Source organism: Notothenia rossii (assembly GCF_949606895.1).
Source record: "Notothenia rossii genome assembly, chromosome: 10".
Taxonomy (NCBI): Eukaryota; Metazoa; Chordata; class Actinopteri; order Perciformes; family Nototheniidae; genus Notothenia; species Notothenia rossii.
The window spans coordinates 29,085,785-29,100,140 of record NC_136908.1 but is presented as its reverse complement, the minus strand read 5'-3'; the positions used below and the strand labels follow the sequence as shown (position 1 = coordinate 29,100,140).

General features: G+C 38.0%; 1 protein-coding gene across 4 annotated transcripts in view; it reads right to left on the bottom strand.

Moving 5' to 3' along the window:
- Positions 1-6,408: 6,408 nt before the first annotated feature.
- Positions 6,409-14,356, bottom strand: part of LOC307021948 (zinc fingers and homeoboxes protein 2-like) — a 207,550-nt gene continuing 199,602 nt past the window's right edge. For all 4 annotated transcript variants that reach the window (XM_079654492.1, XM_079654491.1, XM_079654493.1 and 1 more), the window contains one exon: positions 6,409-8,451. The gene's annotated coding sequence lies outside the window, so the exon portion shown is untranslated. The remainder of the gene's footprint in view (positions 8,452-14,356) is intronic.

Here is a 14,356-nt window from a genome sequence, read left to right as displayed (position 1 = left end):
TTACAATGACCAATTACAGGGACATTCTCCCTGGAGTAACCGAGGGCTAAGTGCCTTGCTCAAGGGCACACTAGTAGTGGTGTTCCAGGCAGGATTTGAACTCGCAACCTCCTGATCATCAGCCCACCTCACTATCCATTAGACCACCAAAAAAAATAAAAAAAAAAAATAATAATAATATATATATATTGGCCCGCCACAAATAAATCAATGTATGGGAAACATGATATGTCTCCTGCATGGTTTGCTGAAGAGTATGAATTGATAGCTGTCTTTAATTAGCACCAAAGTTATTTCCAGAAAACGTATTGGAAAAATATGGGAAAATTATTTGAAAATGATGGACACTTACAACAAAACATTTCTGTGCTCGAAATAGAACATATCTACATCATTTTGTGTCGTTTTCAATTACTCTTTTAAATGTCCTTCATCAATATGTCAAAAGCAAATGTAAACAAACAATAGTAAGCATACTTGTTAAGCTGAGTGCAAAAGAAAAAAATAGCTTATTTTCTCATGTATAAAAGATATGATATGTAATAAAAACAACTCTCTTTACATGACGCAATACAGATTTTATCAAGGCTTGAATTTCAAGCTTACCGCTGGGAAGCAGAAAGAATCTGTGTTTCAAGTAGAGAACCCGTATTTACCTGATTTCCCACGGGGCTTAAGCATACACACAAAAATATTCGAAACAGATACGAGCGGAAAGCCCAAACTCTCAACATGAATATTTAGACACACACACACACACACACACACACACACACACACACACACACACACACACACACACACACACACACACACACACACACACACACACACACACACACACACACACACACACACACACACACACTTTCTATCCACCCTGCGCTGCTATCATGTGATTCCTCACCTTTATTCTGATTCATTTAAAAAAAAAAAAAAATCTTACTGCCCCCTTCATTCTCATTGTGATTCCAAAGACAGAGCTTATCTTAAATTAACACCAGCGCCGTGATATCCTTTGAGAGTACCGACCAGATATTACGGCGTGCCTGGAATGAGCGGGCTGGAAGTGCTTAACAGGCTGGAAACGCCCCCCTCATCTTCCACTGTTGCATCTGACGTCAATAGTTTCAAGGCCTCACGTTTTTGTAACTGAAGTGGTGTTTATCAGGAGAGATCTTTGAAGTCGGAGCATTCATCTCACATCCCCAAATCCGATTGCTTTTCGGTTTGGTTTACACAAGTTGCCCCGAGTTAAATCTGTGATTGGTTCATAGCAGTTACACATTTGGACTCCTCTTTCCCCCATGTGTTCCCACCTCAGTTTGGTGCGTTGTTTTTCTGACAATAGTCTGGCAGAACTTCTTGTTCTTCTTGTTGTGAAATCCCTCAAAAGAATGATCACACCAGGCATGGACTGAACCATGTTTCTTAATTGTTTTGATGAATTATTCGAGAAGATCAATATAATTCTTGTGCCTGTCTGCTGAAATCCAACTGAAGTGAAAGCTTTTGTCTACTGCAGCCACATATCTGTTCTGTAAATCACTTGTTCTGAGCTCTACTTAGAGAGAACATCTTAAACCAAAAGGGAGAAGAGCATCACTTTTGTTTCACAATTAAAGCGCCCTAGTTTTGCATTCATTTAACAGAATACCTTTATCTCTCCATCTCATCTATATGTTTCGATGCAGTCCATATAATTGTGCAGAAAGTGAAGTACATTCAAATAAATTCAGCGCATGTATAAATAATCCTGCATATGATCAATCATTTACATTTAAATTCATACAGAGAATATTTAGGCTGGGGAAACTTTTCACAATCGCTATGAGCAAGAACACGTTAATTCAAAAGAAACATATGGTTTGTAACAAGCCTTGAGACCCTGCATATGTGTGGACACCACATGAAAATAGTGTTTTTTAACTCATATTTTCTGTAAACCAAGACAGTTAGCTTCTGTGTTTGTGTCCTGATTACGGAATCCCGTTACATGTAATCCAATACTCCCCAAGCTTGCTAATACAACCATGCATTCACAATTAAACTTAGAGGAGAACTTGTTTTCTTTCTGATAATGTTCTCAGTTTTTTTAACAGCAAAACAACTTGGTTACAGGAAACACAGAACACTCTCCTGTCTAAAATCCTTTATGTTTGGCCATCACACCCTCATCCCTACAGCATGTGAAGTTTTTGCAGATTTTGATCAGTTTTTTGTTTTGTTATACCTTAAAAACAAACAAAATCAAGGGAATATTCAGGGAACAGCCACAGACTGCAAACAGCATTAGCTTTCCTGCTAGGTTTAGTCCTTATCTAACTTTACTAAATTAATAAACTTCTTGTTATGCACCTGCTCTGCTGCAGCTGCTCAGCGCCCACCAGAGATATTGAAACAATTTTCTGATTGTCAGAATTGTTGATTATGTTGACTAGATGATGGAATGGCTCAGATACCAGTTAGGCATAAAGTGGCAATCATATTTGGAAAGTTAGATAGGAGTTAGTTCCAAACATTTGTTCCAATAACGCTGAGAGAAAATTCTCTGAAGACAGACACTTCCGATCTCTGATCAGATGAGTTTGGAACTCATCTGATCAGAGATCGGAAGTAACCAGTGTTTTCTAGTGTTAATGCAGTCTGAGGTTATCATAAGAGGAAGTTTGTCAAAAAACATAAAACAATATCAATTATTGGAGTTAAATGGTGTGCTATGGTGTAATGTTTGTTTAATGCTGGTATTTGTGGTAAATTGTAATATACAAATAATGTAATGGGTAAATTAGACACACAAATACAGAAATAACAAGGTAAAGAGGTGTAACCTTTGAAAAAGGCTGTGTTTTATTGAAATACAGCAGACATCAACAGGTTGTTTTGCTGACCTCGGCAACAGAAACAGAGCTTGAATACTTTTCAAATTCACATAAAAAGAAATAATGATGGCTATATTTGTTATTACAAGTTACAAAAAAACAAAGAAGCTCAAGACTTGTCGCCCAAACTGAGGAAAATAAGTCTAATTTTGGGCCACAAGTTGATTTACAGAAGTTTTTTTGTGACATAAACGAATCAAGCTGGTGCTCTACCTTAGGTTCTGACTTTTGAAAATGCTGGTATATGAAGATAGAAATCAAATGTACCTTGAGTTCTGAAGGGAGGATTTGAAACAGTGTTCAGGTCTGTTTGTGTGCCCAAGGCTGGTTGTTTGATAGTAGCGGTAGTAGAAGAAGCACAACCTCAGTTATGATGCAGGGCTGGCCTTAACTCCCCTTAAAAAGACATTTAATGCAGCTGGTCTCCCAAAAAGAAAGAAATCAAAAACTATCCTCATGATCCTCCACAAGATACTAAAATACTTATTATTGTTTAGAATGCCTTTCCATGATTGACACTGCTACAGCATGTGGATTTGCATTTTCAAAAATGTTGGGTTTTAGCCCAAACACTTTTTGGTTAAATGACAGAGTTATCTACAATACTGAGAGTATTTTGTTACAGTAATGTTTGATTAACTCAAGCTTTAAACATCTCCAGGCTTCTTAATTGACAGCTACAAAGCGAGGCCGGATTAAGTCTCCTGAATTGGCAATTAAGGATGGATCAGGACTACCACACGTTACAGTTGAGAAAAACTCAAGGACGTTGTTCAGGAATTCAAATCTTCGGAAGTCTTCATTAACTTGATTTTAGCTATAAGAGAGTTAAAAAGAGAATGAACAACAAGAAAGCCTTTAGATCAATCAAAGTGGAGTTTTAGGATGTAAAAAAAGGTTCCAATCCATATTAAATCAAATAAGGATTCAGGCTATACCGAAAAGGTTGGGTCTCACTTTTATTATCAAGTTATGGACAATATCATGTTTCTAAAGTCTTTTTTTCGGAAACCAGGCGGATCAAACACATGAACTTCAACATGAGCTATTTTTAAATAAAAAGAAGAAGGATTAGAGCACACTAGTCAGAGTATTTTGTCTCCAACACCTAAACCAGGAGAGTTAATTTTATTCCTGAAAAAGTTCATCCAGAACTATGACCAGACATTTGATGCCTCAAGCCGTCGCCAGGAAACAGGCTTCAGTTTGTCTGCCTGATCCTAAAACACATCTGTAGCATGGAGCTTCACTAACTGCCAAAAATAGTTATCTTGGTTGCTAAAACGCTAGCTAACAAGGAATGTACACAGTGCTCAAGAGAGTTAGCTTGGCTGCTAACATGCAAGCTAACGGGAACGTACGTAGTGTTCAAGTGGGTTAGCTTGGTTGTAACACGCTAGCTAACCAGGAACATGTACACATTCTAGAGAGTACGTTTGGTTGTAACACGCTAACTAACCAGGATAATGTACACTTCTAAAGAGAGTTAGCTTGGTTGCTAAAATGAGAGTTAGTTCAAACATTGAATCCTTTTTGACTCCTGTCATTAAAGTTTCAGGAAGACCAAAACAGTTTTCTATAAGTTACTAGTGTGCTCGGCTCTTTCCTTTTCAAACAGTAAACCCACAGTATTTTGTGAACTCCTCAAAACAAATACATTAAATCAATCATCAAAAACATATGCTTAAAACTATACACTTGCAAAAATAAAAGTCTCTTGGAATTGTTCTAATGCTGTGTCCATCAATAGCCTCTCTTTGCAGCGCTGCTTTCTTTTTAGGGTTTTTACAGAAGGACGTGCAGCTGAGCGCTTCAGTGCTAACAGTCGAAACAACTATGAAGACTTTAAGCCAGGGGTGTCAAACTCAAGGCCCGGGGGCCAAATCCGGCCCGCGACTTCATTTTATGTGACCCCACAAGAGCTTGCAAAGAATATAATATGTTTATTATACTGTAACATGCTACTTTACAGAAGCACGTTGCCCATAAACGACATGTCCCACAATGCATCTCAAATTTGACTTTTTCTAAGAATTTGACTTTTTTTTTTCAAAATATGCCTTTTTTCTTAGAATTAGCCTTTTTCTCATAAATAGATTTCTTTTTCAAAATGTCACTTCTTTTTTTAAATTTTTTTTTTAGAATGTGGCTTTTCTTTTCAAATCATAGCGAGATTCTCACTGAAGAGACTTGCAATTATTTGCCCTAGACTTCTGCTTTCAGACGTAGTTAATTATGAAGTTATTAACCTATCCGATAATAATCCAATGCAGAGGCAATTATGTAATATAATACGTTATTTCATATATATTCAACATTTATATATGTCTTTTTATATAGTCTTAAAGTTACAACCGGCCCTTTGTGTGCAACCATAATGCTGATGTGGCCCGGGATGGAATTGAGTTTGACACCCCTGCTTTAAGCGAAGAAACAAGCATTTTAATAAGAAATCCCCCCCAAGTGGACGGAGTTGAGATCCCCCCCCCACCCTCTTATATTGAGCTTTTGTTGAGGCCAGCCCTGGTTTGCATTTGTAAATACAGTATTTCAGATATATGTAGTCTTATCATCTTAAATCTGACCAGGACACTACAGCGGCAGAAGCAATACATAAAGAAGCTCATATTTTGTTTTTACTATTATTCTTTTTTGTCGGAATGGAACTAGTTTTAACTAAGCCTACCAAGCCAACATGTAATGTATTGAATAAAAGGCTATTTCTCTTTTTTTTGTTTTGTTTTTGTTTATTACAGGTGTGTAGATGGTGTGCAGGATGACAAAGAGAGATAGACATTGAGAACAATCAACGATGAAAGAAACGAAAGAGATAGAAAAAGAAAGAATGACAGGTAGAAGACGAAGTGAAGGAGAAACGGAGGAAAAGAGATTAAAGTATGATTCAGGCAGCATGATTCTGGATTTTGTTATTTTCACTGTCTAGATTGTGTGTTGTGTGATCGTTACCGTTGAATCCTTCTGCGCTTTGCCACCATTTTGAAAGTTTCTTGATTTTTTTTGTTTGTTTTCATGTTGTTTTGTTCCTTATCGGTATAAACAAAGACCCACGACAGTCATACAAGCATGTTCGTCGGAACAAGAAATGCAGATTGGCTTACGTTTCTTTTTTTCCTTTCTTGTGTAGTTTCTCTTTTTTCAGCAAAAAAGAGTTCCAGACAGAGTGGGTACAATATTAATAATAATATAATAATAATATAATAATAATAGCACTTGACTTCACTTATGCACAGTAAAAAAAAAAGAAGAGAAAAGGTCCAAAGGTGCTTTTTTGTGTGTTTTGTTTTTTAAATCTGATTTGATGTGAAGCGAAGTCCCCCCTCCTCCTCCTCCTCCTCCTCCTCCTCCTCCTCCTCCTCCCCCTCCCCCTCCTCCTCCTCCTCCTCCTCCTCCTCCTCCTCCTCCTCCTCCTCCTCCTCCTCCTCCTCCCACCTCCTCTCAGCGGGGAAGTGGCAGGCGAAAGCCCAGTGCCGGTGAGATGAAGGAGAAGTGACTGAAGTATTGCCAATTGGTCCGTCTTTTTTTATTTTATCCTGTAGTGGTTCCACGGTGGTTCAGTACAAAAAGAGAGAGATGGAGAAAGAAAGAAAAAAAACGTTGCACACACATACACCACGAATGGCACCATTTTTTCCATCAACAAATAAAAGTACAGAATCTGAGAGAGAGAGGGGTTTAAAAAAGCAACAAAAAAAGAGGAGGGTTTCGGGGGGACCATTTGCTCCCATTTTACAAAATGTAACAAAATCTTCCCGCAAAACATTACAAATCTGTAGCAATACAGGAAAAAAACGAAACAAACAAACATATATATATCCTATATACAAGAAGAAGAACCCTTTTTTTCAAAAGTGTAGTGAGAATGCAGCAGATCCCAGCTTTGGCACTCGGCGTTTTCGTTTGTCTGTTTTTTTAATCCGCCCTGTCTGTCAGTCGGTGCTGCAGGCACACATTCAGTGCTCCGGTTCACCCTCCTCCTCGCGTCTCCACGGCAACACAGGTCACGTACAACATCACCTCGGCCCAAACATCTGTCCAGTCCAAGAGTTTACAACCTGCTAATGGCCCCACTCCTCCCTCAGAGCGACTTAAAGGAGAAGTTCTGGGTTTCTTTCAGGAACTTACATGAAAGTGCTGATCATTAAACTGGTTTCCTCTTAAAGGCAATGTTCAGAATGTTCAGAAACTCCGATCATTGAGATGTTAATAAAGCCAAACTAGACTTTTAAAATATACATGTCTTTGAATGTTATTTAAACCCCACACTTAAAGAGAATGTTGGATTTGTAAAGGGAAGGATGGGATGTTAAGCAGACAATCTTCTTAATCAATAACTAATCTTCCTTTTTAAGGGAACATGTTCCATTTTTTTCTAACGAAGGCTTTTTTTCTAAAGAGAAGGTTTAAAAAGGTAACTGGTCACTAGCATCACTCAGGTCAGCAAAGACCACATTCTCTTTTTAAACCTGTCCTAAAGTGTTCAGACATTAAAGGTTCCTCTTGAAATGTTGTTATTGTACTTTTAAGAGAATCTGCTGATGAAGATCATGTGATAGTCCTGAACGCTCTGCAAAGAGTTGTTTTCTTGAAAGTGAATGAAAGCTTCTATTACCATGCATCATTTCCTGATTGTCTTTTTTTTTTTCATGTTTTACAAGGATGAACATTTGGTGGAATAAAAAACAACCCAAATCTCTGATTCTGTTGCAACTTGGATCTTCTTAACTTTTCATAACGAGTCTCATTATGTCATGAGTGCAATGATAATTCATTGTGATGATGAGTCAGCGTTAGTACTAGTTTTGTCATGAAACTGGCACCAAGTGGAAATATTCAGGATCATAAACTCAAAGGGACAATTCAAATTAAAGGGGCAGTACAAACTATTTTACTTGTTTCATTTTACCTTCAGTTTGCAGCCTTCTTCATAAACTGCTACTGTGATTGGCTGGTGGGACTTGTACAAATAAGCCTTATTGATTAGTAAAGACACAACTAATCCAGATCTTAAAGAGGATTTAGGGTTTGTAAAACAAAAATCCCACCTGTTGTTGGATATCAGTTATTCACATGTCAATGGTCTTTCTGATGTTGAGTGTTGAACCTTGTTTCTGCATATACTTGAAGAAGATTCGCTCCTGTAATATTACTGAAAAACTCAACATCCTGTGAGAAATGAATAGAAAGGAATTTGAATTTCGCAGTAGAGGTTGGCTGTTTCAGTTATCTTCACAGATCGTAACCCGGAATGTCTCCTTGCACTCTTATGATTTCAATTAGGGAGCATGTGTGCCCATCGCTAAGATAAAAGGTGCCAAAGCAAAGCCCCCTTCTTACTCAGGCTTTTGTAGCATCAGGTCTGTGAAGGGTAACTGTGAGGAGGATGTTGTGCGTGATCTGAGATGCGACAATCAAGAGATACAAATTGTAAAAAGAAAAAGATCTTATGATTTTAAAAAACAACTTATTTTCGTTGCTTCATTTTCAGTCCACCTCGTTTTCTTATGATTCCAGCAGCAGCGGCGGTGATGGCGGCAAATCCTACTCGCACCTGAAGTGGACACAAGAAAGCAGAAGGGAGGGGGAAATGTCAGTTTAACAAAAACTCAGACCTTTCCCACCATAAAGAAATTAGGAAATGTACAAAAAAAACTAAAGTGAGGGGATTAAAAAGCAATTGTTGTGCCAGGAGCCGGAGATCTGGTGGCCTGGTGCTGCTGGGAACTGGGACATGATGTGAAATAACATAATCATCGATGATCTAATTCATGTACGAGGGAAAGTGTTTTAAAGTTGTGTTTTGAGTGGGAGTGATTAAACAAGGCAGTCGCTGTGATTACAGACACAGGACAATGGCTGGTAACACAGACACAGATGGATTCCTTTTGTTATTTCAAAAAGTGAGCCTTAGCTACATCAACTGCAGAAAAAACATGTTCCTAATTTCCCCTACATACACATATAGCAGTATATTATATTTTGAAGTGTTTCTATTTTAATTGAATTGCAATTCTTCTTTAACAGTCAGGTTTCGGAGACCTACTGAGTACTTAACGCGTCTTTAATCGCCACTTTGTTCGTGGTGTTTCACCGCCGCACGGCTGCAGCTCCCCTCGGCTTCACGGCGCTTTAAGGGCCGTCAAAACCAACAACAATAACTATAACAATAAATATAAATATAACGATGTTAGCATACACGCAGCTGAAGAGAAACCTTGTGTAAACAGCAGGGCTGAGCACACGCAGCAGGCTCCAGCTGTGTCGGGGCTCCAAAATGGAGATTGATGACCTGCTACTTCTGAACTCTGCGCAGAGGAAGAAATGATGGTAAGGGTAGGAATAATAGGAAGTAGAAAACCTTTGAAAGTAAGCCAGAAACTAAACATAGCACCAGGGAATGCTGCTGATTCTGAAGTATCACTTTATTGCTGATCGAAAATGGCCTTTTACTATTTATCGACATACACTTGGGATGCATTTTGATTGGCTGTCAATAATAATATAAATAATAATAAACTTTATTTATATAGTACCTTTCACGCAAGTTGCAGCCCAAAGTGCTTTACAAACACAAGATACAAAATAAAGTGTGAGTAACATAATTAACTTGAGGATTATAATTAAAAACAAGCTTTAAACAAACCATACAGAACACTAAAACATTAAAACATAAATAGTGACACCACTAAAATGACCCCAAGTTAAAAGTCAAATAAAAAAGATAGGTATTCAATTTACTTTTAAAAACTCCCAACAGAGTTTTCTATTCGGATCCAATGTAAAATACTAGGTACTTCTAAAAGAAAGACATTGGAGAATCTGAGGGTCATGAAATGAAAAGCAGTCACTGATATGTAGGGGCCACCGGGCCAGGTAATGTAAAGCCTTGTAAATCATTTTAAGCACTTTTAAATCATTGTGTTTGTTCAAAATCCTGGCTGATTTAATTGCAATTTCTTTAACATTTTTAGATAGCAGTCAAAAGATAATTTTAGTTGTCTAAACGACTAGTAATAAAATCATGTCAAACCATTTCAGCACCATTTGGAGTTCAAAAGTGTCCTTAAGTGGAAAAACTAAGTTTTGCAACCTTGTTAAAATGGCTTAAAACATAAAGATCACAGTCTAAAATTACCCCTAGATTTGTAACCTGTGTTTTGTGTTACGACCCTGGTCATTTGATATATTTGGACGTGCTTGAAAACACAGACTCTACTCTCTCTCATTCTGACCTACTAATAGAAGTTCAGTTTTTTGCTAATTTCTTTAAAAAAGTTGTCATTCATTAAATTGTTTACATCATTCAGACAGGTAAACAGCTTTTTTGCAGAACTGGGGTTTTAAGGGGAAATTGAAATGTACAATTGTGTATCATCGGTGTAACAGTGATATTCAACATTATCATGGTTTGTCAAGTTGCCCAGAGGCAGCATGTATAATGAGAAGAGAATAGGGCACATAATGCTTCCTTGAGGACCACCATATTCAATACCAGATGTTGGTGACACAAGGGTCTCCCAAACTTACACAAAGGTTTATTTCAGACAGATAAGAGTGAGAGCATCCAAGGACTGTCCCCGAGAGACCAACCCATTTTTCAAGATGGTTCATTCAAATACTGTCATCGATTGTGTCAAATGCTGCACTCAAATCTAACAAAAAGAGGACAGCTACATTGTTTGAATCGGTTATAATTGTTCGGTCATTTACTACCTTTAATAAAGCTATTTCAGTACTGTGGTGTTTTATCTAAAATGTTATTGTTGTTAAGATGATGGAGTTGAACAGTTTGATCAAATCAGTGTGAAAAGGATTCCGACAATGTTGCTCTCCACTTTGGTCTTTGTTATAGTTTTGTTGTGGATTGTTTGGGCTGGATCAAGTCTCCATTCACTCATTAACATATATTCATACAGAGGCAGAGGCTTCCATACAAGGTGCCATTGGGAAACTGACATTCACAAATCGCTAAATATCTTCCTCAACATGTTGACTATCTATAGTCTTAGATCTACCAGCCCACTTTTTGAATACAGATGACAGATCACTTCTGTCTGATGGTATGGAGCGTTATTTTTTACACACAGGCTAAGAAAGTAAGTGACAGCCAACCAGTGGCTGTAGCCTTTGCGTTGCGTTTAAGTGCAACTGTTTGGCCAAGATGCACGCAACATGGAGAGTTTTAAGGGGTGAACCCTCTAACTTTGTTGCCGCTAGTTATTTGACGTCTGTTTGGTGTATCTGGTCTTTACCGACACATATAGTTAGTAAGTTAGTATTGTAAGTTAGTATACTTTGTCGTTGACATTTACATTTTTGTGTCTTCTACTTCACTCTCTTAGTCACTTCAAATCAGCACTTTCTACCAAAATAGGGAGACCACTTAATGTAAGCAAAAATCGTCATGACTGAAGGATGAACTTTAACTTAAAGTGGACCTATCATGCTATATTTGAATAATATAGTATAGGACCATACCTATATAAGGCATATTTATACTTTTTATTTTTCAAAATACCAAACAGATCATGCATTTTAGCCATTCCTCATTTCGCTCAATTTAACACTGTCTTTTCATGGGCTGATTCTGTGAGAACAGCACCATCTACAGGCCTGGCATATGTACTACAGCGTCTCCAGTGCTTTCGAACGGCTTCTACAGACAAGAAAGCTGTTTGTTTTTCTTTAAGCTTCCTAAAACATTTTAACTCACTGTTAATGTTTTACAACTCAACAGTGATCACTTCATCAGCTTCAGTTGAAAGAGAAAAAACGTTTCTGTTCAGCAGAGTGAGCTGTTAACAGCTGTTCTTTCAGACTACACAACAGCTGATGGTGCAATATGGCCGCCAGAAGGTGCGTTTCATTACCTTCACATACTGTACACAGAGAGCAGATTGTACAGGAAGATGGACGTTTTCAACTACTAAATGAAATAATATGTTTGAAGAAAAGATCTAAACTTTTCAAAATTCTTTAGGGATTTAAAAAATAAATGATTGTATGTTGCATCACCTTTATACGATACGATATGATACGATAATACTTTATTGGTCAGATCAAGTCTGAAATTTGACTTGCGTCACAGCAGCTCCATGTCCAACATCAACCGACAAAGTATCCAGACACAATACATGAAATACAAACAACAAACATTTAACATAACAGCACAATCAGTGAGAGAAAACATGCTCAAAGAACCTTCAGCGTGCATTTGATCTGGGATTTAGCTCTGTGTTTACTGTGAGGATTGACTGATGCACAAAGGAGTGCTTCAGTCTGACTTTATTGAAACGTGGGACCCTGTATCTCCGATTAGATGGTAGCAGTTCACATTCACTGTTCAGAACATGGTTTGGGTCAGAGATGATGTTGTTGGACAGCCTCACTAGGTTGTTATGATAGGCTGAGTCATAGAGTCTCTGACAGGGTTGACCAACAATCTTTGAGCAGATTTTTAACAGGTGGAGCAGTTTTGATTTTAAAGCTGCTGACAAACATTTGTACCAGGTAGTATTGCAGTACTGCAGAATAGACATGATCACAGATGTAAAGACCAACAGAAGAATTTCTCTGCTCGCCCCAAAAGACCTAAGACGGCGGAGAAAATCAATTCTTTGTTTTGTCCTTTTGCACAGATATTCAATGTGATCCTTCCATGACAACAGATGGTCAATCATTACACCCAAGTATTTGTATGAAACTCCCTGCTTGATTTCATCTGTATGGATGACAATGGGGACTTTATGGGACTCAGATGGTGAGCCAAAAATGATTTCTTTGTGTGTTTTCTTGGTGTTGATCTCAAGAGCATTGTTATCAGTCCACTCCACCACCTGATTTACAGCCTGTTGGTGCAGCTCAGGGTCGTCTGTGTTACTGAGCAGAGATATTATTGCAGTGTCATCAGAGTACTTAATGATGACTTGATTTGGTGTGTTTGTACGACAATAATCAGTGTAGAGAGTAAAGAGCACATGTATGTGTCTCAAGTTCAATTTACCAAACCTAAAGTAAAGGCCAAAAAAACCACATGTGTAAGATGAGTTTTGTAAGGACAGGTCTAAGAACTGCAGACGCACCGATCTATCGGCCTGTGACCAGATTTGGAAGATTTTCAACTAACACGATGCTGTGGCAGCCACATTTGGTTCATGACACACACTCTTTGGTGAAGACAGTAACTGTCACAGCCACACACACACACACAACAACTCTAAAAAACCACTAGCAACTCATTCTGCAACTTAGTTATACCCTCAATGTAAAAAAAAAAGATATACTTAAATACAGTAGACATGCCTACGGGAGCAATAGATATTATAATTTATAGCCGATGCGGCTCAGAGTAATGGCAGTGAGCACTTCACTCTCTGTCAGGAGGTGAAGGGCAGACAGGAGGACGCTGGGAGATAATATAATACACACATTGACATTCTTGTAAATGGATACTGAAAAATAAATAGATTTTTGTTGATATTTAAATGCATATAGTTTAAAAATTAAGTAGTTGACTCTCTGTAATAGGCCTACATACACAGAGAGGATTGTGATTATTTTCTCATCATGGTAATATTATTAAACTCAATGACCAGGAAGTGGACTTACAGATAATGGAAAGGTGTCCTATGAACAGTCATTTCTGGGTTAGGTGTTTAGGGTCAGCCAATAACAAAAGGTCATGTTACCAGAACAAATACAATCAACTATTTGGGAAACATTTTCAAAGACTTTCTGGAAACGTTCTGCAGAAAAAGAGGGTGTTATTGTACATTCAAGGTTAAAAAAGACAGTTTTTTCCAAGTTTCAATGACATGAAGACTGAAGTTTGTCCATTGGTCAATAGTAGAAGTGTTGGGTTTGTTTGTAGTTCCATCTTTTTACGTGTTCGCATGCCTTATGCAGTACCTTCAATATTTACTGTAGTGTTAAACAATTTAAACACATTTTCCCATGAAGTACGCAATTATAAACACTAGGGATGCACCAAATATTCGGCCGCCGAAAATTATCGGCCGAAAATGGTTAAAAAGGCCCTTTCGGCCGAAAAGGTTTTAGCACCGAAAAAATATCACAGAATGTCAGAGAACAGGGTTACGTTGGTAAGCTAACGTGTCGTTGTGATGACGTAATCAAATCGCGGCGACAAGCACGGCGCGCGACCATATTTAAAAATATCAGAGAAAGAGGCGCGGATTGCGATTTGTAAAACGTGTTCAGCTGACATTTCTCGAGGGGGTGTAACTGCAAAGACTTTCACCACTTCGGGATTACTCCACCACTTGAAATCAAAACACCCGGACAAATATGCGGAGTAAGATCAAATCACAAGCACTGACAGCGAGAGACTGTTCAGCGCTGCCTCTCATGTGCTTGATGAGAAGAGGAACAGACTTATGGCTGATAAATCAGAGAAGCTACTGTTCATTAAAAAGAACCTCCCACTTTTCCTTAAT